This window comes from Taudactylus pleione, unplaced genomic scaffold (assembly GCF_031769625.1).
Source record: "Taudactylus pleione unplaced genomic scaffold, aTauple2 ptg000311l, whole genome shotgun sequence".
NCBI lineage: Eukaryota > Metazoa > Chordata > Amphibia > Anura > Myobatrachidae > Taudactylus > Taudactylus pleione.
Genome location: NW_028284712.1, coordinates 582591 through 603496, shown reverse-complemented (window position 1 = coordinate 603496; position 20906 = coordinate 582591). Strand labels below are relative to the sequence as shown.

The window sequence follows — 20906 nt, the reverse complement described above, 5'->3', positions numbered from 1 at the left end:
AATTGAGCTTTAAAACAGTCTTGAAACTAAATGCTCAATATGTGGAGAGAAGCTCAGTTGTGAGGCTACATGCAGAATACTGTAGTTGCTCCTAAAACTAACCTTGGGGAAGGTCTGAGATTAGAGCCACATGCTGCTTTCACAGAGCATTTCTTGACTGAAGTAAGTGAGATCCCATCAATATTGGTCAGCTGGTAACTTCAAAGCAGAAGACACTGTATGCACTAAAACTCCTGTGCTGCTATTGATGCAAAGTTCTCAAGCTTGGAATTGGCTCATGGCTGGCAAATTTAAGTTCAATGGCTGAGAGGAAGTACATAGCTGCTTTCCGACTCAATTCAGACTACTCTCTCTCCACATTTTGCTAATGTATGCCTCATCTTGGGCTGCTCTAAATGTATCTATTTCCTTATCTATAAATATTGAAAATTTGAATATTCAGTTAGAAACACAACTGGATTTAATTCTTCAATTTAAAACCAATATTTTATAAGGTCATCATTTTTTTACTCTAAAAGTTTGAAAGTTTTCAAATCCTTATTTTATAGAGATGTGGGCTGTGAATTTTATTTTTACATTTTAAATTTCCTGTGTCACCCTAAGTTTTCTGACACAATTAAAGTTGAGCTTTAAAACAGTCTTGAAACTAAATGCTCAATATGTGGAGAGAAGCTCAGTGGTGAGGCTACATGCAGAGTACTGTAGTTGCTCCTAAAACAAACCTTGGGGAAGGTCTGAGATTAGAGCCACATGCTGCTCTCACAGAGCATTTCTTGACTGAAGCAAGTGAGTTCCCATCAATATTGGTCAGCTTGTAACTTCAAAGCAGAAGACACTGTATGCACTAAAACTCATGTGTTGCTATTGATGCAAAGTTCTCAAGCTTGGAATTGGCTCATTGCTAGCAAATTTAAGTTCAATGGCTGAGAGGAAGTACATAGCTGCTTTCCAACTCAATTCAGACTACTCTCTCTCCACATTTTGCTAATGTATGCCTCATCTTAGGCTGCTCTAAATGTATCTATTTCCCTATCTATGAAAAGTGAAAATTTGAATATTTAGTTAGAAACTCAACTGGATTTAATACTTCAATTTAAAACCTATATTTTATAAGGTCATCATTTTTTTTTCTCTAAAAATTTTAAAGTTTTCAAATCCTGATTTTATAGAGATGTGGGCTGTTAATTTGATTTTTACATTTTTAATTTCCTGTGTCACCCTAAGTTTTCTGACATCTTCGAAATTGAGCTTTAAAACAGTCTTGAAACTAAATGCTCAATATGTGGAGAGAAGCTCAGTGGTGAGGCTACATGCAGAGTACTGTAGTTGCTCCTAAAACTAACCTTGGGGAAGGTCTGAGATTAGAGCCACATGCTGCTTTCACAGAGCATTTCTTGACTGAAGTAAGTGAGATCCCATCAATATTGGTCAGCTGGTAACTTCAAAGCAGAAGACACTGTATGCACTAAAACTCCTGTGCTGCTATTGATGCAAAGTTCTCAAGCTTGGAATTGGCTCATGGCTGGCAAATTTAAGTTCAATGGCTGAGAGGAAGTACATAGCTGCTTTCCGACTCAATTCAGACTACTCTCTCTCCACATTTTGCTAATGTATGCCTCATCTTGGGCTGCTCTAAATGTATCTATTTCCTTATCTATAAAAATTGAAAATTTGAATATTCAGTTAGAAACACAACTGGATTTAATTCTTCAATTTAAAACCAATATTTTATAAGGTCATCATTTTTTTACTCTAAAAGTTTGATAGTTTTCAAATCCTTATTTTATAGAGATGTGGGCTGTGAATTTTATTTTTACATTTTTAATTTCCTGTGTCACCCTAAGTTTTCTGACACCATCAAAGTTGAGCTTTAAAACAGTCTTGAAACTAAATGCTCAATATGTGGAGAGAAGCTCAGTGGTGAGGCTACATGCAGAGTACTGTAGTTGCTCCTAAAACAAACCTTGGGGAAGGTCTGAGATTAGAGCCACATGCTGCTCTCACAGAGCATTTCTTGACTGAAGCAAGTGAGTTCCCATCAATATTGGTCAGCTTGTAACTTCAAAGCAGAAGACACTGTATGCACTAAAACTCATGTGTTGCTATTGATGCAAAGTTCTCAAGCTTGGAATTGGCTCATTGCTAGCAAATTTAAGTTCAATGGCTGAGAGGAAGTACATAGCTGCTTTCCAACTCAATTCAGACTACTCTCTCTCCACATTTTGCTAATGTATGCCTCATCTTAGGCTGCTCTAAATGTATCTATTTCCCTATCTATGAAAAGTGAAAATTTGAATATTTAGTTAGAAACTCAACTGGATTTAATACTTCAATTTAAAACCTATATTTTATAAGGTCATCATTTTTTTTTCTCTAAAAATTTTAAAGTTTTCAAATCCTGATTTTATAGAGATGTGGGCTGTTAATTTGATTTTTACATTTTTAATTTCCTGTGTCACCCTAAGTTTTCTGACATCTTCGAAATTGAGCTTTAAAACAGTCTTGAAACTAAATGCTCAATATGTGGAGAGAAGCTCAGTGGTGAGGCTACATGCAGAGTACTGTAGTTGCTCCTAAAGCTAACCTTGGGGAAGGTCTGAGATTAGAGCCACATGCTGCTCTCACAGAGCATTTCTTGACTGAAGCAAGTGAGTTCCCATCAATATTGGTCAGCTTGTAACTTCAAAGCAGAAGACACTGTATGCACTAAAACTTATGTGCTGCTATTGATGCAAAGTTCTCAAGCTTGGAATTGGCTCATGGCTGGCAAATTTAAGTTCAATGGCTGAGAGGAAGTACATAGCTGCTTTCCAACTCAATTCAGACTACTCTCTCTCCACATTTTGCTAATGTATGCCTCATCTTAGGCTGCTCTAAATGTATCTATTTCCCTATCTATGAAAAGTGAAAATTTGAATATTCAGTTAGAAACTCAACTGGATTTAATACTTCAATTTAAAACCAATATTTTATAAGGTCATCATTTTTTTACTCTAAAAATTTGAAAGTTTTCAAATACTGATTTTATAGAGATGTGGGCTGTTAATTTGATTTTTACATTTTTAATTTCCTGTGTCACCCTAAGTTTTCTGACATCTTCGAAATTGAGCTTTAAAACAGTCTTGAAACTAAATGCTCAATATGTGGAGAGAAGCTCAGTTGTGAGGCTACATGCAGAATACTGTAGTTGCTCCTAAAACTAACCTTGGGGAAGGTCTGAGATTAGAGCCACATGCTGCTTTCACAGAGCATTTCTTGACTGAAGTAAGTGAGATCCCATCAATATTGGTCAGCTGGTAACTTCAAAGCAGAAGACACTGTATGCACTAAAACTCCTGTGCTGCTATTGATGCAAAGTTCTCAAGCTTGGAATTGGCTCATGGCTGGCAAATTTAAGTTCAATGGCTGAGAGGAAGTACATAGCTGCTTTCCGACTCAATTCAGACTACTCTCTCTCCACATTTTGCTAATGTATGTCTCATCTTGGGCTGCTCTAAATGTATCTATTTCCTTATCTATAAATATTGAAAATTTGAATATTCAGTTAGAAACACAACTGGATTTAATTCTTCAATTTAAAACCAATATTTTATAAGGTCATCATTTTTTTACTCTAAAAGTTTGAAAGTTTTCAAATCCTTATTTTATAGAGATGTGGGCTGTGAATTTTATTTTTACATTTTAAATTTCCTGTGTCACCCTAAGTTTTCTGACACAATCAAAGTTGAGCTTTAAAACAGTCTTGAAACTAAATGCTCAATATGTGGAGAGAAGCTCAGTGGTGAGGCTACATGCAGAGTACTGTAGTTGCTCCTAAAACAAACCTTGGGGAAGGTCTGAGATTAGAGCCACATGCTGCTCTCACAGAGCATTTCTTGACTGAAGCAAGTGAGTTCCCATCAATATTGGTCAGCTTGTAACTTCAAAGCAGAAGACACTGTATGCACTAAAACTCATGTGTTGCTATTGATGCAAAGTTCTCAAGCTTGGAATTGGCTCATTGCTAGCAAATTTAAGTTCAATGGCTGAGAGGAAGTACATAGCTGCTTTCCAACTCAATTCAGACTACTCTCTCTCCACATTTTGCTAATGTATGCCTCATCTTAGGCTGCTCTAAATGTATCTATTTCCCTATCTATGAAAAGTGAAAATTTGAATATTTAGTTAGAAACTCAACTGGATTTAATACTTCAATTTAAAACCTATATTTTATAAGGTCATCATTTTTTTTTCTCTAAAAATTTTAAAGTTTTCAAATCCTGATTTTATAGAGATGTGGGCTGTTAATTTGATTTTTACATTTTTAATTTCCTGTGTCACCCTAAGTTTTCTGACATCTTCGAAATTGAGCTTTAAAACAGTCTTGAAACTAAATGCTCAATATGTGGAGAGAAGCTCAGTGGTGAGGCTACATGCAGAGTACTGTAGTTGCTCCTAAAACTAACCTTGGGGAAGGTCTGAGATTAGAGCCACATGCTGCTTTCACAGAGCATTTCTTGACTGAAGTAAGTGAGATCCCATCAATATTGGTCAGCTGGTAACTTCAAAGCAGAAGACACTGTATGCACTAAAACTCCTGTGCTGCTATTGATGCAAAGTTCTCAAGCTTGGAATTGGCTCATGGCTGGCAAATTTAAGTTCAATGGCTGAGAGGAAGTACATAGCTGCTTTCCGACTCAATTCAGACTACTCTCTCTCCACATTTTGCTAATGTATGCCTCATCTTGGGCTGCTCTAAATGTATCTATTTCCTTATCTATAAATATTGAAAATTTGAATATTCAGTTTGAAACACAACTGGATTTAATTCTTCAATTTAAAACCAATATTTTATAAGGTCATCATTTTTTTACTCTAAAAGTTTGATAGTTTTCAAATCCTTATTTTATAGAGATGTGGGCTGTGAATTTTATTTTTACATTTTTAATTTCCTGTGTCACCCTAAGTTTTCTGACACCATCAAAGTTGAGCTTTAAAACAGTCTTGAAACTAAATGCTCAATATGTGGAGAGAAGCTCAGTGGTGAGGCTACATGCAGAGTACTGTAGTTGCTCCTAAAACAAACCTTGGGGAAGGTCTGAGATTAGAGCCACATGCTGCTCTCACAGAGCATTTCTTGACTGAAGCAAGTGAGTTCCCATCAATATTGGTCAGCTTGTAACTTCAAAGCAGAAGACACTGTATGCACTAAAACTCATGTGTTGCTATTGATGCAAAGTTCTCAAGCTTGGAATTGGCTCATTGCTAGCAAATTTAAGTTCAATGGCTGAGAGGAAGTACATAGCTGCTTTCCAACTCAATTCAGACTACTCTCTCTCCACATTTTGCTAATGTATGCCTCATCTTAGGCTGCTCTAAATGTATCTATTTCCCTATCTATGAAAAGTGAAAATTTGAATATTTAGTTAGAAACTCAACTGGATTTAATACTTCAATTTAAAACCTATATTTTATAAGGTCATCATTTTTTTTTCTCTAAAAATTTTAAAGTTTTCAAATCCTGATTTTATAGAGATGTGGGCTGTTAATTTGATTTTTACATTTTTAATTTCCTGTGTCACCCTAAGTTTTCTGACATCTTCGAAATTGAGCTTTAAAACAGTCTTGAAACTAAATGCTCAATATGTGGAGAGAAGCTCAGTGGTGAGGCTACATGCAGAGTACTGTAGTTGCTCCTAAAGCTAACCTTGGGGAAGGTCTGAGATTAGAGCCACATGCTGCTCTCACAGAGCATTTCTTGACTGAAGCAAGTGAGTTCCCATCAATATTGGTCAGCTTGTAACTTCAAAGCAGAAGACACTGTATGCACTAAAACTTATGTGCTGCTATTGATGCAAAGTTCTCAAGCTTGGAATTGGCTCATGGCTGGCAAATTTAAGTTCAATGGCTGAGAGGAAGTACATAGCTGCTTTCCAACTCAATTCAGACTACTCTCTCTCCACATTTTGCTAATGTATGCCTCATCTTAGGCTGCTCTAAATGTATCTATTTCCCTATCTATGAAAAGTGAAAATTTGAATATTCAGTTAGAAACTCAACTGGATTTAATACTTCAATTTAAAACCAATATTTTATAAGGTCATCATTTTTTTACTCTAAAAATTTGAAAGTTTTCAAATACTGATTTTATAGAGATGTGGGCTGTTAATTTGATTTTTACATTTTTAATTTCCTGTGTCACCCTAAGTTTTCTGACATCTTCGAAATTGAGCTTTAAAACAGTCTTGAAACTAAATGCTCAATATGTGGAGAGAAGCTCAGTTGTGAGGCTACATGCAGAATACTGTAGTTGCTCCTAAAACTAACCTTGGGGAAGGTCTGAGATTAGAGCCACATGCTGCTTTCACAGAGCATTTCTTGACTGAAGTAAGTGAGATCCCATCAATATTGGTCAGCTGGTAACTTCAAAGCAGAAGACACTGTATGCACTAAAACTCCTGTGCTGCTATTGATGCAAAGTTCTCAAGCTTGGAATTGGCTCATGGCTGGCAAATTTAAGTTCAATGGCTGAGAGGAAGTACATAGCTGCTTTCCGACTCAATTCAGACTACTCTCTCTCCACATTTTGCTAATGTATGCCTCATCTTGGGCTGCTCTAAATGTATCTATTTCCTTATCTATAAATATTGAAAATTTGAATATTCAGTTAGAAACACAACTGGATTTAATTCTTCAATTTAAAACCAATATTTTATAAGGTCATCATTTTTTTACTCTAAAAGTTTGAAAGTTTTCAAATCCTTATTTTATAGAGATGTGGGCTGTGAATTTTATTTTTACATTTTAAATTTCCTGTGTCACCCTAAGTTTTCTGACACAATCAAAGTTGAGCTTTAAAACAGTCTTGAAACTAAATGCTCAATATGTGGAGAGAAGCTCAGTGGTGAGGCTACATGCAGAGTACTGTAGTTGCTCCTAAAACAAACCTTGGGGAAGGTCTGAGATTAGAGCCACATGCTGCTCTCACAGAGCATTTCTTGACTGAAGCAAGTGAGTTCCCATCAATATTGGTCAGCTTGTAACTTCAAAGCAGAAGACACTGTATGCACTAAAACTCATGTGTTGCTATTGATGCAAAGTTCTCAAGCTTGGAATTGGCTCATTGCTAGCAAATTTAAGTTCAATGGCTGAGAGGAAGTACATAGCTGCTTTCCAACTCAATTCAGACTACTCTCTCTCCACATTTTGCTAATGTATGCCTCATCTTAGGCTGCTCTAAATGTATCTATTTCCCTATCTATGAAAAGTGAAAATTTGAATATTTAGTTAGAAACTCAACTGGATTTAATACTTCAATTTAAAACCTATATTTTATAAGGTCATCATTTTTTTTTCTCTAAAAATTTTAAAGTTTTCAAATCCTGATTTTATAGAGATGTGGGCTGTTAATTTGATTTTTACATTTTTAATTTCCTGTGTCACCCTAAGTTTTCTGACATCTTCGAAATTGAGCTTTAAAACAGTCTTGAAACTAAATGCTCAATATGTGGAGAGAAGCTCAGTGGTGAGGCTACATGCAGAGTACTGTAGTTGCTCCTAAAACTAACCTTGGGGAAGGTCTGAGATTAGAGCCACATGCTGCTTTCACAGAGCATTTCTTGACTGAAGTAAGTGAGATCCCATCAATATTGGTCAGCTGGTAACTTCAAAGCAGAAGACACTGTATGCACTAAAACTCCTGTGCTGCTATTGATGCAAAGTTCTCAAGCTTGGAATTGGCTCATGGCTGGCAAATTTAAGTTCAATGGCTGAGAGGAAGTACATAGCTGCTTTCCGACTCAATTCAGACTACTCTCTCTCCACATTTTGCTAATGTATGCCTCATCTTGGGCTGCTCTAAATGTATCTATTTCCTTATCTATAAATATTGAAAATTTGAATATTCAGTTTGAAACACAACTGGATTTAATTCTTCAATTTAAAACCAATATTTTATAAGGTCATCATTTTTTTACTCTAAAAGTTTGATAGTTTTCAAATCCTTATTTTATAGAGATGTGGGCTGTGAATTTTATTTTTACATTTTTAATTTCCTGTGTCACCCTAAGTTTTCTGACACCATCAAAGTTGAGCTTTAAAACAGTCTTGAAACTAAATGCTCAATATGTGGAGAGAAGCTCAGTGGTGAGGCTACATGCAGAGTACTGTAGTTGCTCCTAAAACAAACCTTGGGGAAGGTCTGAGATTAGAGCCACATGCTGCTCTCACAGAGCATTTCTTGACTGAAGCAAGTGAGTTCCCATCAATATTGGTCAGCTTGTAACTTCAAAGCAGAAGACACTGTATGCACTAAAACTCATGTGTTGCTATTGATGCAAAGTTCTCAAGCTTGGAATTGGCTCATTGCTAGCAAATTTAAGTTCAATGGCTGAGAGGAAGTACATAGCTGCTTTCCAACTCAATTCAGACTACTCTCTCTCCACATTTTGCTAATGTATGCCTCATCTTAGGCTGCTCTAAATGTATCTATTTCCCTATCTATGAAAAGTGAAAATTTGAATATTTAGTTAGAAACTCAACTGGATTTAATACTTCAATTTAAAACCTATATTTTATAAGGTCATCATTTTTTTTTCTCTAAAAATTTTAAAGTTTTCAAATCCTGATTTTATAGAGATGTGGGCTGTTAATTTGATTTTTACATTTTTAATTTCCTGTGTCACCCTAAGTTTTCTGACATCTTCGAAATTGAGCTTTAAAACAGTCTTGAAACTAAATGCTCAATATGTGGAGAGAAGCTCAGTGGTGAGGCTACATGCAGAGTACTGTAGTTGCTCCTAAAGCTAACCTTGGGGAAGGTCTGAGATTAGAGCCACATGCTGCTCTCACAGAGCATTTCTTGACTGAAGCAAGTGAGTTCCCATCAATATTGGTCAGCTTGTAACTTCAAAGCAGAAGACACTGTATGCACTAAAACTCCTGTGCTGCTATTGATGCAAAGTTCTCAAGCTTGGAATTGGCTCATGGCTGGCAAATTAAGTTCAATGGCTGAGAGGAAGTACATAGCTGCTTTCCGACTCAATTCAGACTACTCTCTCTCCACATTTTGCTAATGTATGCCTCATCTTGGGCTGCTCTAAATGTATCTATTTCCTTATCTATAAATATTGAAAATTTGAATATTCAGTTAGAAACACAACTGGATTTAATTCTTCAATTTAAAACCTATATTTTATAAGGTCATCATTTTTTTACTCTAAAAGTTTGAAAGTTTTCAAATCCTTATTTTATAGAGATGTGGGCTGTGAATTTTATTTTTACATTTTTAATTTCCTGTGTCACCCTAAGTTTTCTGACACCATCAAAGTTGAGCTTTAAAACAGTCTTGAAACTAAATGCTCAATATGTGGAGAGAAGCTCAGTGGTGAGGCTACATGCAGAGTACTGTAGTTGCTCCTAAAACAAACCTTGGGGAAGGTTTGAGATTAGATCCACATGCTGCTCTCACAGAGCATTTCTTGACTGAAGCAAGTGAGTTCCCATCAAAATTGGTCAGCTTGTAACTTCAAAGCAGAAGACACTGTATGCACTAAAACTCATGTGTTGCTATTGATGCAAAGTTCTCAAGCTTGGAATTGGCTCATGGCTAGCAAATTTAAGTTCAATGGCTGAGAGGAAGTACATAGCTGCTTTCCAACTCAATTCAGACTACTCTCTCTCCACATTTTGCTAATGTATGCCTCATCTTAGGCTGCTCTAAATGTATCTATTTCCCTATCTATGAAAAGTGAAAATTTGAATATTCAGTTAGAAACTCAACTGGATTTAATACTTCAATTTAAAACCTATATTTTATAAGGTCATCAATTTTTTACTCAAAAATTTTAAAGTTTTCAAATCCTTATTTTATAGAGATGTGGGCTGTGAATTTTATTTTTACATTTTAAATTTCCTGTGTCACCCTAAGTTTTCTGACACAATTAAAGTTGAGCTTTAAAACAGTCTTGAAACTAAATGCTCAATATGTGGAGAGAAGCTCAGTGGTGAGGCTACATGCAGAGTACTGTAGTTGCTCCTAAAACAAACCTTGGGGAAGGTCTGAGATTAGAGCCACATGCTGCTCTCACAGAGCATTTCTTGACTGAAGCAAGTGAGTTCCCATCAATATTGGTCAGCTTGTAACTTCAAAGCAGAAGACACTGTATGCACTAAAACTCATGTGTTGCTATTGATGCAAAGTTCTCAAGCTTGGAATTGGCTCATTGCTAGCAAATTTAAGTTCAATGGCTGAGAGGAAGTACATAGCTGCTTTCCAACTCAATTCAGACTACTCTCTCTCCACATTTTGCTAATGTATGCCTCATCTTAGGCTGCTCTAAATGTATCTATTTCCCTATCTATGAAAAGTGAAAATTTGAATATTTAGTTAGAAACTCAACTGGATTTAATACTTCAATTTAAAACCTATATTTTATAAGGTCATCATTTTTTTTTCTCTAAAAATTTTAAAGTTTTCAAATCCTGATTTTATAGAGATGTGGGCTGTTAATTTGATTTTTACATTTTTAATTTCCTGTGTCACCCTAAGTTTTCTGACATCTTCGAAATTGAGCTTTAAAACAGTCTTGAAACTAAATGCTCAATATGTGGAGAGAAGCTCAGTGGTGAGGCTACATGCAGAGTACTGTAGTTGCTCCTAAAACTAACCTTGGGGAAGGTCTGAGATTAGAGCCACATGCTGCTTTCACAGAGCATTTCTTGACTGAAGTAAGTGAGATCCCATCAATATTGGTCAGCTGGTAACTTCAAAGCAGAAGACACTGTATGCACTAAAACTCCTGTGCTGCTATTGATGCAAAGTTCTCAAGCTTGGAATTGGCTCATGGCTGGCAAATTTAAGTTCAATGGCTGAGAGGAAGTACATAGCTGCTTTCCGACTCAATTCAGACTACTCTCTCTCCACATTTTGCTAATGTATGCCTCATCTTGGGCTGCTCTAAATGTATCTATTTCCTTATCTATAAAAATTGAAAATTTGAATATTCAGTTAGAAACACAACTGGATTTAATTCTTCAATTTAAAACCAATATTTTATAAGGTCATCATTTTTTTACTCTAAAAGTTTGATAGTTTTCAAATCCTTATTTTATAGAGATGTGGGCTGTGAATTTTATTTTTACATTTTTAATTTCCTGTGTCACCCTAAGTTTTCTGACACCATCAAAGTTGAGCTTTAAAACAGTCTTGAAACTAAATGCTCAATATGTGGAGAGAAGCTCAGTGGTGAGGCTACATGCAGAGTACTGTAGTTGCTCCTAAAACAAACCTTGGGGAAGGTCTGAGATTAGAGCCACATGCTGCTCTCACAGAGCATTTCTTGACTGAAGCAAGTGAGTTCCCATCAATATTGGTCAGCTTGTAACTTCAAAGCAGAAGACACTGTATGCACTAAAACTCATGTGTTGCTATTGATGCAAAGTTCTCAAGCTTGGAATTGGCTCATTGCTAGCAAATTTAAGTTCAATGGCTGAGAGGAAGTACATAGCTGCTTTCCAACTCAATTCAGACTACTCTCTCTCCACATTTTGCTAATGTATGCCTCATCTTAGGCTGCTCTAAATGTATCTATTTCCCTATCTATGAAAAGTGAAAATTTGAATATTTAGTTAGAAACTCAACTGGATTTAATACTTCAATTTAAAACCTATATTTTATAAGGTCATCATTTTTTTTTCTCTAAAAATTTTAAAGTTTTCAAATCCTGATTTTATAGAGATGTGGGCTGTTAATTTGATTTTTACATTTTTAATTTCCTGTGTCACCCTAAGTTTTCTGACATCTTCGAAATTGAGCTTTAAAACAGTCTTGAAACTAAATGCTCAATATGTGGAGAGAAGCTCAGTGGTGAGGCTACATGCAGAGTACTGTAGTTGCTCCTAAAGCTAACCTTGGGGAAGGTCTGAGATTAGAGCCACATGCTGCTCTCACAGAGCATTTCTTGACTGAAGCAAGTGAGTTCCCATCAATATTGGTCAGCTTGTAACTTCAAAGCAGAAGACACTGTATGCACTAAAACTTATGTGCTGCTATTGATGCAAAGTTCTCAAGCTTGGAATTGGCTCATGGCTGGCAAATTTAAGTTCAATGGCTGAGAGGAAGTACATAGCTGCTTTCCAACTCAATTCAGACTACTCTCTCTCCACATTTTGCTAATGTATGCCTCATCTTAGGCTGCTCTAAATGTATCTATTTCCCTATCTATGAAAAGTGAAAATTTGAATATTCAGTTAGAAACTCAACTGGATTTAATACTTCAATTTAAAACCAATATTTTATAAGGTCATCATTTTTTTACTCTAAAAATTTGAAAGTTTTCAAATACTGATTTTATAGAGATGTGGGCTGTTAATTTGATTTTTACATTTTTAATTTCCTGTGTCACCCTAAGTTTTCTGACATCTTCGAAATTGAGCTTTAAAACAGTCTTGAAACTAAATGCTCAATATGTGGAGAGAAGCTCAGTTGTGAGGCTACATGCAGAATACTGTAGTTGCTCCTAAAACTAACCTTGGGGAAGGTCTGAGATTAGAGCCACATGCTGCTTTCACAGAGCATTTCTTGACTGAAGTAAGTGAGATCCCATCAATATTGGTCAGCTGGTAACTTCAAAGCAGAAGACACTGTATGCACTAAAACTCCTGTGCTGCTATTGATGCAAAGTTCTCAAGCTTGGAATTGGCTCATGGCTGGCAAATTTAAGTTCAATGGCTGAGAGGAAGTACATAGCTGCTTTCCGACTCAATTCAGACTACTCTCTCTCCACATTTTGCTAATGTATGCCTCATCTTGGGCTGCTCTAAATGTATCTATTTCCTTATCTATAAATATTGAAAATTTGAATATTCAGTTAGAAACACAACTGGATTTAATTCTTCAATTTAAAACCAATATTTTATAAGGTCATCATTTTTTTACTCTAAAAGTTTGAAAGTTTTCAAATCCTTATTTTATAGAGATGTGGGCTGTGAATTTTATTTTTACATTTTAAATTTCCTGTGTCACCCTAAGTTTTCTGACACAATCAAAGTTGAGCTTTAAAACAGTCTTGAAACTAAATGCTCAATATGTGGAGAGAAGCTCAGTGGTGAGGCTACATGCAGAGTACTGTAGTTGCTCCTAAAACAAACCTTGGGGAAGGTCTGAGATTAGAGCCACATGCTGCTCTCACAGAGCATTTCTTGACTGAAGCAAGTGAGTTCCCATCAATATTGGTCAGCTTGTAACTTCAAAGCAGAAGACACTGTATGCACTAAAACTCATGTGTTGCTATTGATGCAAAGTTCTCAAGCTTGGAATTGGCTCATTGCTAGCAAATTTAAGTTCAATGGCTGAGAGGAAGTACATAGCTGCTTTCCAACTCAATTCAGACTACTCTCTCTCCACATTTTGCTAATGTATGCCTCATCTTAGGCTGCTCTAAATGTATCTATTTCCCTATCTATGAAAAGTGAAAATTTGAATATTTAGTTAGAAACTCAACTGGATTTAATACTTCAATTTAAAACCTATATTTTATAAGGTCATCATTTTTTTTTCTCTAAAAATTTTAAAGTTTTCAAATCCTGATTTTATAGAGATGTGGGCTGTTAATTTGATTTTTACATTTTTAATTTCCTGTGTCACCCTAAGTTTTCTGACATCTTCGAAATTGAGCTTTAAAACAGTCTTGAAACTAAATGCTCAATATGTGGAGAGAAGCTCAGTGGTGAGGCTACATGCAGAGTACTGTAGTTGCTCCTAAAACTAACCTTGGGGAAGGTCTGAGATTAGAGCCACATGCTGCTTTCACAGAGCATTTCTTGACTGAAGTAAGTGAGATCCCATCAATATTGGTCAGCTGGTAACTTCAAAGCAGAAGACACTGTATGCACTAAAACTCCTGTGCTGCTATTGATGCAAAGTTCTCAAGCTTGGAATTGGCTCATGGCTGGCAAATTTAAGTTCAATGGCTGAGAGGAAGTACATAGCTGCTTTCCGACTCAATTCAGACTACTCTCTCTCCACATTTTGCTAATGTATGCCTCATCTTGGGCTGCTCTAAATGTATCTATTTCCTTATCTATAAATATTGAAAATTTGAATATTCAGTTTGAAACACAACTGGATTTAATTCTTCAATTTAAAACCAATATTTTATAAGGTCATCATTTTTTTACTCTAAAAGTTTGATAGTTTTCAAATCCTTATTTTATAGAGATGTGGGCTGTGAATTTTATTTTTACATTTTTAATTTCCTGTGTCACCCTAAGTTTTCTGACACCATCAAAGTTGAGCTTTAAAACAGTCTTGAAACTAAATGCTCAATATGTGGAGAGAAGCTCAGTGGTGAGGCTACATGCAGAGTACTGTAGTTGCTCCTAAAACAAACCTTGGGGAAGGTCTGAGATTAGAGCCACATGCTGCTCTCACAGAGCATTTCTTGACTGAAGCAAGTGAGTTCCCATCAATATTGGTCAGCTTGTAACTTCAAAGCAGAAGACACTGTATGCACTAAAACTCATGTGTTGCTATTGATGCAAAGTTCTCAAGCTTGGAATTGGCTCATTGCTAGCAAATTTAAGTTCAATGGCTGAGAGGAAGTACATAGCTGCTTTCCAACTCAATTCAGACTACTCTCTCTCCACATTTTGCTAATGTATGCCTCATCTTAGGCTGCTCTAAATGTATCTATTTCCCTATCTATGAAAAGTGAAAATTTGAATATTTAGTTAGAAACTCAACTGGATTTAATACTTCAATTTAAAACCTATATTTTATAAGGTCATCATTTTTTTTTCTCTAAAAATTTTAAAGTTTTCAAATCCTGATTTTATAGAGATGTGGGCTGTTAATTTGATTTTTACATTTTTAATTTCCTGTGTCACCCTAAGTTTTCTGACATCTTCGAAATTGAGCTTTAAAACAGTCTTGAAACTAAATGCTCAATATGTGGAGAGAAGCTCAGTGGTGAGGCTACATGCAGAGTACTGTAGTTGCTCCTAAAACTAACCTTGGGGAAGGTCTGAGATTAGAGCCACATGCTGCTTTCACAGAGCATTTCTTGACTGAAGTAAGTGAGATCCCATCAATATTGGTCAGCTGGTAACTTCAAAGCAGAAGACACTGTATGCACTAAAACTCCTGTGCTGCTATTGATGCAAAGTTCTCAAGCTTGGAATTGGCTCATGGCTGGCAAATTTAAGTTCAATGGCTGAGAGGAAGTACATAGCTGCTTTCCGACTCAATTCAGACTACTCTCTCTCCACATTTTGCTAATGTATGCCTCATCTTGGGCTGCTCTAAATGTATCTATTTCCTTATCTATAAATATTGAAAATTTGAATATTCAGTTTGAAACACAACTGGATTTAATTCTTCAATTTAAAACCAATATTTTATAAGGTCATCATTTTTTTACTCTAAAAGTTTGATAGTTTTCAAATCCTTATTTTATAGAGATGTGGGCTGTGAATTTTATTTTTACATTTTTAATTTCCTGTGTCACCCTAAGTTTTCTGACACCATCAAAGTTGAGCTTTAAAACAGTCTTGAAACTAAATGCTCAATATGTGGAGAGAAGCTCAGTGGTGAGGCTACATGCAGAGTACTGTAGTTGCTCCTAAAACAAACCTTGGGGAAGGTCTGAGATTAGAGCCACATGCTGCTCTCACAGAGCATTTCTTGACTGAAGCAAGTGAGTTCCCATCAATATTGGTCAGCTTGTAACTTCAAAGCAGAAGACACTGTATGCACTAAAACTCATGTGTTGCTATTGATGCAAAGTTCTCAAGCTTGGAATTGGCTCATTGCTAGCAAATTTAAGTTCAATGGCTGAGAGGAAGTACATAGCTGCTTTCCAACTCAATTCAGACTACTCTCTCTCCACATTTTGCTAATGTATGCCTCATCTTAGGCTGCTCTAAATGTATCTATTTCCCTATCTATGAAAAGTGAAAATTTGAATATTTAGTTAGAAACTCAACTGGATTTAATACTTCAATTTAAAACCTATATTTTATAAGGTCATCATTTTTTTTTCTCTAAAAATTTTAAAGTTTTCAAATCCTGATTTTATAGAGATGTGGGCTGTTAATTTGATTTTTACATTTTTAATTTCCTGTGTCACCCTAAGTTTTCTGACATCTTCGAAATTGAGCTTTAAAACAGTCTTGAAACTAAATGCTCAATATGTGGAGAGAAGCTCAGTGGTGAGGCTACATGCAGAGTACTGTAGTTGCTCCTAAAGCTAACCTTGGGGAAGGTCTGAGATTAGAGCCACATGCTGCTCTCACAGAGCATTTCTTGACTGAAGCAAGTGAGTTCCCATCAATATTGGTCAGCTTGTAACTTCAAAGCAGAAGACACTGTATGCACTAAAACTTATGTGCTGCTATTGATGCAAAGTTCTCAAGCTTGGAATTGGCTCATGGCTGGCAAATTTAAGTTCAATGGCTGAGAGGAAGTACATAGCTGCTTTCCAACTCAATTCAGACTACTCTCTCTCCACATTTTGCTAATGTATGCCTCATCTTAGGCTGCTCTAAATGTATCTATTTCCCTATCTATGAAAAGTGAAAATTTGAATATTCAGTTAGAAACTCAACTGGATTTAATACTTCAATTTAAAACCAATATTTTATAAGGTCATCATTTTTTTACTCTAAAAATTTGAAAGTTTTCAAATACTGATTTTATAGAGATGTGGGCTGTTAATTTGATTTTTACATTTTTAATTTCCTGTGTCACCCTAAGTTTTCTGACATCTTCGAAATTGAGCTTTAAAACAGTCTTGAAACTAAATGCTCAATATGTGGAGAGAAGCTCAGTTGTGAGGCTACATGCAGACTACTGTAGTTGCTCCTAAAACTAACCTTGGGGAAGGTCTGAGATTAGAGCCACATGCTGCTTTCACAGAGCATTTCTTGACTGAAGTAAGTGAGATCCCATCAATATTGGTCAGCTGGTAACTTCAAAGCAGAAGACACTGTATGCACTAAAACTCCTGTGCTGCTATTGATGCAAAGTTCTCAAGCTTGGAATTGGCTCATGGCTGGCAAATTTAAGTTCAATGGCTGAGAGGAAGTACATAGCTGCTTTCCGACTCAATTCAGACTACTCTCTCTCCACATTTTGCTAATGTATGCCTCATCTTGGGCTGCTCTAAATGTATCTATTTCCTTATCTATAAATATTGAAAATTTGAATATTCAGTTAGAAACACAACTGGATTTAATTCTTCAATTTAAAACCAATATTTTATAAGGTCATCATTTTTTTACTCTAAAAGTTTGAAAGTTTTCAAATCCTTATTTTATAGAGATGTGGGCTGTGAATTTTATTTTTACATTTTAAATTTCCTGTGTCACCCTAAGTTTTCTGACACAATCAAAGTTGAGCTTTAAAACAGTCTTGAAACTAAATGCTCAATATGTGGAGAGAAGCTCAGTGGTGAGGCTACATGCAGAGTACTGTAGTTGCTCCTAAAACAAACCTTGGGGAAGGTCTGAGATTAGAGCCACATGCTGCTCTCACAGAGCATTTCTTGACTGAAGCAAGTGAGTTCCCATCAATATTGGTCAGCTTGTAACTTCAAAGCAGAAGACACTGTATGCACTAAAACTCATGTGTTGCTATTGATGCAAAGTTCTCAAGCTTGGAATTGGCTCATTGCTAGCAAATTTAAGTTCAATGGCTGAGAGGAAGTACATAGCTGCTTTCCAACTCAATTCAGACTACTCTCTCTCCACATTTTGCTAATGTATGCCTCATCTTAGGCTGCTCTAAATGTATCTATTTCCCTATCTATGAAAAGTGAAAATTTGAATATTTAGTTAGAAACTCAACTGGATTTAATACTTCAATTTAAAACCTATATTTTATAAGGTCATCATTTTTTTTCTCTAAAAATTTTAAAGTTTTCAAATCCTGATTTTATAGAGATGTGGGCTGTTAATTTGATTTTTACATTTTTAATTTCCTGTGTCACCCTAAGTTTTCTGACATCTTCGAAATTGAGCTTTAAAACAGTCTTGAAACTAAATGCTCAATATGTGGAGAGAAGCTCAGTGGTGAGGCTACATGCAGAGTACTGTAGTTGCTCCTAAAACTAACCTTGGGGAAGGTCTGAGATTAGAGCCACATGCTGCTTTCACAGAGCATTTCTTGACTGAAGTAAGTGAGATCCCATCAATATTGGTCAGCTGGTAACTTCAAAGCAGAAGACACTGTATGCACTAAAACTCCTGTGCTGCTATTGATGCAAAGTTCTCAAGCTTGGAATTGGCTCATGGCTGGCAAATTTAAGTTCAATGGCTGAGAGGAAGTACATAGCTGCTTTCCGACTCAATTCAGACTACTCTCTCTCCACATTTTGCTAATGTATGCCTCATCTTGGGCTGCTCTAAATGTATCTATTTCCTTATCTATAAATATTGAAAATTTGAATATTCAGTTTGAAACACAACTGGATTTAATTCTTCAATTTAAAACCAATATTTTATAAGGTCATCATTTTTTTACTCTAAAAGTTTGATAGTTTTCAAATCCTTATTTTATAGAGATGTGGGCTGTGAATTTTATTTTTACATTTTTAATTTCCTGTGTCACCCTAAGTTTTCTGACACCATCAAAGTTGAGCTTTAAAACAGTCTTGAAACTAAATGCTCAATATGTGGAGAGAAGCTCAGTGGTGAGGCTACATGCAGAGTACTGTAGTTGCTCCTAAAACAAACCTTGGGGAAGGTCTGAGATTAGAGCCACATGCTGCTCTCACAGAGCATTTCTTGACTGAAGCAAGTGAGTTCCCATCAATATTGGTCAGCTTGTAACTTCAAAGCAGAAGACACTGTATGCACTAAAACTCATGTGTTGCTATTGATGCAAAGTTCTCAAGCTTGGAATTGGCTCATTGCTAGCAAATTTAAGTTCAATGGCTGAGAGGAAGTACATAGCTGCTTTCCAACTCAATTCAGACTACTCTCTCTCCACATTTTGCTAATGTATGCCTCATCTTAGGCTGCTCTAAATGTATCTATTTCCCTATCTATGAAAAGTGAAAATTTGAATATTTAGTTAGAAACTCAACTGGATTTAATACTTCAATTTAAAACCTATATTTTATAAGGTCATCATTTTTTTTTCTCTAAAAATTTTAAAGTTTTCAAATCCTGATTTTATAGAGATGTGGGCTGTTAATTTGATTTTTACATTTTTAATTTCCTGTGTCACCCTAAGTTTTCTGACATCTTCGAAATTGAGCTTTAAAACAGTCTTGAAACTAAATGCTCAATATGTGGAGAGAAGCTCAGTGGTGAGGCTACATGCAGAGTACTGTAGTTGCTCCTAAAACTAACCTTGGGGAAGGTCTGAGATTAGAGCCACATGCTGCTTTCACAGAGCATTTCTTGACTGAAGTAAGTGAGATCCCATCAATATTGGTCAGCTGGTAACTTCAAAGCAGAAGACACTGTATGCACTAAAACTCCTGTGCTGCTATTGATGCAAAGTTCTCAAGCTTGGAATTGGCTCATGGCTGGCAAATTTAAGTTCAATGGCTGAGAGGAAGTACATAGCTGCTTTCCGACTCAATTCAGACTACTCTCTCTCCACATTTTGCTAATGTATGCCTCATCTTGGGCTGCTCTAAATGTATCTATTTCCTTATCTATAAATATTGAAAATTTGAATATTCAGTTTGAAACACAACTGGATTTAATTCTTCAATTTAAAACCAATATTTTATAAGGTCATCATTTTTTTACTCTAAAAGTTTGATAGTTTTCAAATCCTTATTTTATAGAGATGTGGGCTGTGAATTTTATTTTTACATTTTTAATTTCCTGTGTCACCCTAAGTTTTCTGACACCATCAAAGTTGAGCTTTAAAACAGTCTTGAAACTAAATGCTCAATATGTGGAGAGAAGCTCAGTGGTGAGGCTACATGCAGAGTACTGTAGTTGCTCCTAAAACAAACCTTGGGGAAGGTCTGAGATTAGAGCCACATGCTGCTCTCACAGAGCATTTCTTGACTGAAGCAAGTGAGTTCCCATCAATATTGGTCAGCTTGTAACTTCAAAGCAGAAGACACTGTATGCACTAAAACTCATGTGTTGCTATTGATGCAAAGTTCTCAAGCTTGGAATTGGCTCATTGCTAGCAAATTTAAGTTCAATGGCTGAGAGGAAGTACATAGCTGCTTTCCAACTCAATTCAGACTACTCTCTCTCCACATTTTGCTAATGTATGCCTCATCTTAGGCTGCTCTAAATGTATCTATTTCCCTATCTATGAAAAGTGAAAATTTGAATATTTAGTTAGAAACTCAACTGGATTTAATACTTCAATTTAAAACCTATATTTTATAAGGTCATCATTTTTTTTTCTCTAAAAATTTTAAAGTTTTCAAATCCTGATTTTATAGAGATGTGGGCTGTTAATTTGATTTTTACATTTTTAATTTCCTGTGTCACCCTAAGTTTTCTGACATCTTCGAAATTGAGCTTTAAAACAGTCTTGAAACTAAATGCTCAATATGTGGAGAGAAGCTCAGTGGTGAGGCTACATGCAGAGTACTGTAGTTGCTCCTAAAGCTAACCTTGGGGAAGGTCTGAGATTAGAGCCACATGCTGCTCTCACAGAGCATTTCTTGACTGAAGCAAGTGAGTTCCCATCAATATTGGTCAGCTTGTAACTTCAAAGCAGAAGACACTGTATGCACTAAAACTTATGTGCTGCTATTGATGCAAAGTTCTCAAGCTTGGAATTGGCTCATGGCTGGCAAATTTAAGTTCAATGGCTGAGAGGAAGTACATAGCTGCTTTCCAACTCAATTCAGACTACTCTCTCTCCACATTTTGCTAATGTATGCCTCATCTTAGGCTGCTCTAAATGTATCTATTTCCCTATCTATGAAAAGTGAAAATTTGAA

The 20906-nt window shown here is 35.9% G+C and overlaps 34 non-coding genes across 34 annotated transcripts; all 34 read left to right on the top strand.

Annotated features, from left to right (window-relative positions):
* The first annotated feature begins 40 nt into the window (after positions 1-40).
* LOC148511290 (Nuclear RNase P) lies at positions 41-359 on the top strand. Its single transcript, XR_015868814.1, has one exon.
* A 301-nt stretch (positions 360-660) lies between these two features.
* LOC148511289 (Nuclear RNase P) lies at positions 661-979 on the top strand. The gene has a single exon (XR_015868996.1).
* Positions 980-1281: 302 nt separating this feature from the next.
* Positions 1282-1600, top strand: LOC148511288 (Nuclear RNase P). The gene has a single exon (XR_015869323.1).
* A 301-nt stretch (positions 1601-1901) lies between these two features.
* On the top strand, positions 1902-2220 carry LOC148511287 (Nuclear RNase P). The gene has a single exon (XR_015868995.1).
* Positions 2221-2522: 302 nt separating this feature from the next.
* On the top strand, positions 2523-2841 carry LOC148511286 (Nuclear RNase P). The gene has a single exon (XR_015869010.1).
* A 301-nt stretch (positions 2842-3142) lies between these two features.
* On the top strand, positions 3143-3461 carry LOC148511285 (Nuclear RNase P). The gene has a single exon (XR_015868813.1).
* A 301-nt stretch (positions 3462-3762) lies between these two features.
* Positions 3763-4081, top strand: LOC148511284 (Nuclear RNase P). The gene has a single exon (XR_015868994.1).
* Positions 4082-4383: 302 nt separating this feature from the next.
* Positions 4384-4702, top strand: LOC148511283 (Nuclear RNase P). The gene has a single exon (XR_015869322.1).
* A 301-nt stretch (positions 4703-5003) lies between these two features.
* Positions 5004-5322, top strand: LOC148511282 (Nuclear RNase P). Its single transcript, XR_015868993.1, has one exon.
* Positions 5323-5625: 303 nt separating this feature from the next.
* On the top strand, positions 5626-5942 carry LOC148511281 (Nuclear RNase P). Its single transcript, XR_015869076.1, has one exon.
* Positions 5943-6245: 303 nt separating this feature from the next.
* On the top strand, positions 6246-6562 carry LOC148511280 (Nuclear RNase P). Its single transcript, XR_015868816.1, has one exon.
* A 303-nt stretch (positions 6563-6865) lies between these two features.
* LOC148511279 (Nuclear RNase P) lies at positions 6866-7182 on the top strand. The gene has a single exon (XR_015869011.1).
* A 304-nt stretch (positions 7183-7486) lies between these two features.
* LOC148511278 (Nuclear RNase P) lies at positions 7487-7803 on the top strand. The gene has a single exon (XR_015869330.1).
* Positions 7804-8106: 303 nt separating this feature from the next.
* On the top strand, positions 8107-8423 carry LOC148511277 (Nuclear RNase P). The gene has a single exon (XR_015869009.1).
* A 304-nt stretch (positions 8424-8727) lies between these two features.
* On the top strand, positions 8728-9043 carry LOC148511276 (Nuclear RNase P). The gene has a single exon (XR_015868959.1).
* A 303-nt stretch (positions 9044-9346) lies between these two features.
* On the top strand, positions 9347-9663 carry LOC148511275 (Nuclear RNase P). Its single transcript, XR_015869342.1, has one exon.
* Positions 9664-9965: 302 nt separating this feature from the next.
* On the top strand, positions 9966-10282 carry LOC148511274 (Nuclear RNase P). Its single transcript, XR_015869008.1, has one exon.
* Positions 10283-10586: 304 nt separating this feature from the next.
* LOC148511273 (Nuclear RNase P) lies at positions 10587-10903 on the top strand. The gene has a single exon (XR_015869329.1).
* Positions 10904-11206: 303 nt separating this feature from the next.
* On the top strand, positions 11207-11523 carry LOC148511272 (Nuclear RNase P). Its single transcript, XR_015869007.1, has one exon.
* A 304-nt stretch (positions 11524-11827) lies between these two features.
* LOC148511271 (Nuclear RNase P) lies at positions 11828-12144 on the top strand. Its single transcript, XR_015869065.1, has one exon.
* A 303-nt stretch (positions 12145-12447) lies between these two features.
* LOC148511270 (Nuclear RNase P) lies at positions 12448-12764 on the top strand. Its single transcript, XR_015868815.1, has one exon.
* Positions 12765-13067: 303 nt separating this feature from the next.
* Positions 13068-13384, top strand: LOC148511269 (Nuclear RNase P). The gene has a single exon (XR_015869006.1).
* Positions 13385-13690: 306 nt separating this feature from the next.
* On the top strand, positions 13691-14003 carry LOC148511268 (Nuclear RNase P). The gene has a single exon (XR_015868763.1).
* A 307-nt stretch (positions 14004-14310) lies between these two features.
* On the top strand, positions 14311-14623 carry LOC148511267 (Nuclear RNase P). Its single transcript, XR_015869096.1, has one exon.
* Positions 14624-14931: 308 nt separating this feature from the next.
* LOC148511266 (Nuclear RNase P) lies at positions 14932-15244 on the top strand. Its single transcript, XR_015868762.1, has one exon.
* Positions 15245-15551: 307 nt separating this feature from the next.
* On the top strand, positions 15552-15864 carry LOC148511265 (Nuclear RNase P). The gene has a single exon (XR_015869095.1).
* A 308-nt stretch (positions 15865-16172) lies between these two features.
* Positions 16173-16485, top strand: LOC148511264 (Nuclear RNase P). Its single transcript, XR_015868952.1, has one exon.
* Positions 16486-16792: 307 nt separating this feature from the next.
* On the top strand, positions 16793-17105 carry LOC148511263 (Nuclear RNase P). Its single transcript, XR_015868825.1, has one exon.
* A 307-nt stretch (positions 17106-17412) lies between these two features.
* LOC148511262 (Nuclear RNase P) lies at positions 17413-17725 on the top strand. Its single transcript, XR_015869094.1, has one exon.
* A 307-nt stretch (positions 17726-18032) lies between these two features.
* On the top strand, positions 18033-18345 carry LOC148511261 (Nuclear RNase P). Its single transcript, XR_015868760.1, has one exon.
* Positions 18346-18652: 307 nt separating this feature from the next.
* On the top strand, positions 18653-18965 carry LOC148511260 (Nuclear RNase P). The gene has a single exon (XR_015869092.1).
* Positions 18966-19273: 308 nt separating this feature from the next.
* Positions 19274-19586, top strand: LOC148511259 (Nuclear RNase P). The gene has a single exon (XR_015868759.1).
* Positions 19587-19893: 307 nt separating this feature from the next.
* On the top strand, positions 19894-20206 carry LOC148511258 (Nuclear RNase P). The gene has a single exon (XR_015869091.1).
* Positions 20207-20514: 308 nt separating this feature from the next.
* LOC148511257 (Nuclear RNase P) lies at positions 20515-20827 on the top strand. Its single transcript, XR_015868951.1, has one exon.
* The last annotated feature ends 79 nt before the right edge of the window (positions 20828-20906 follow it).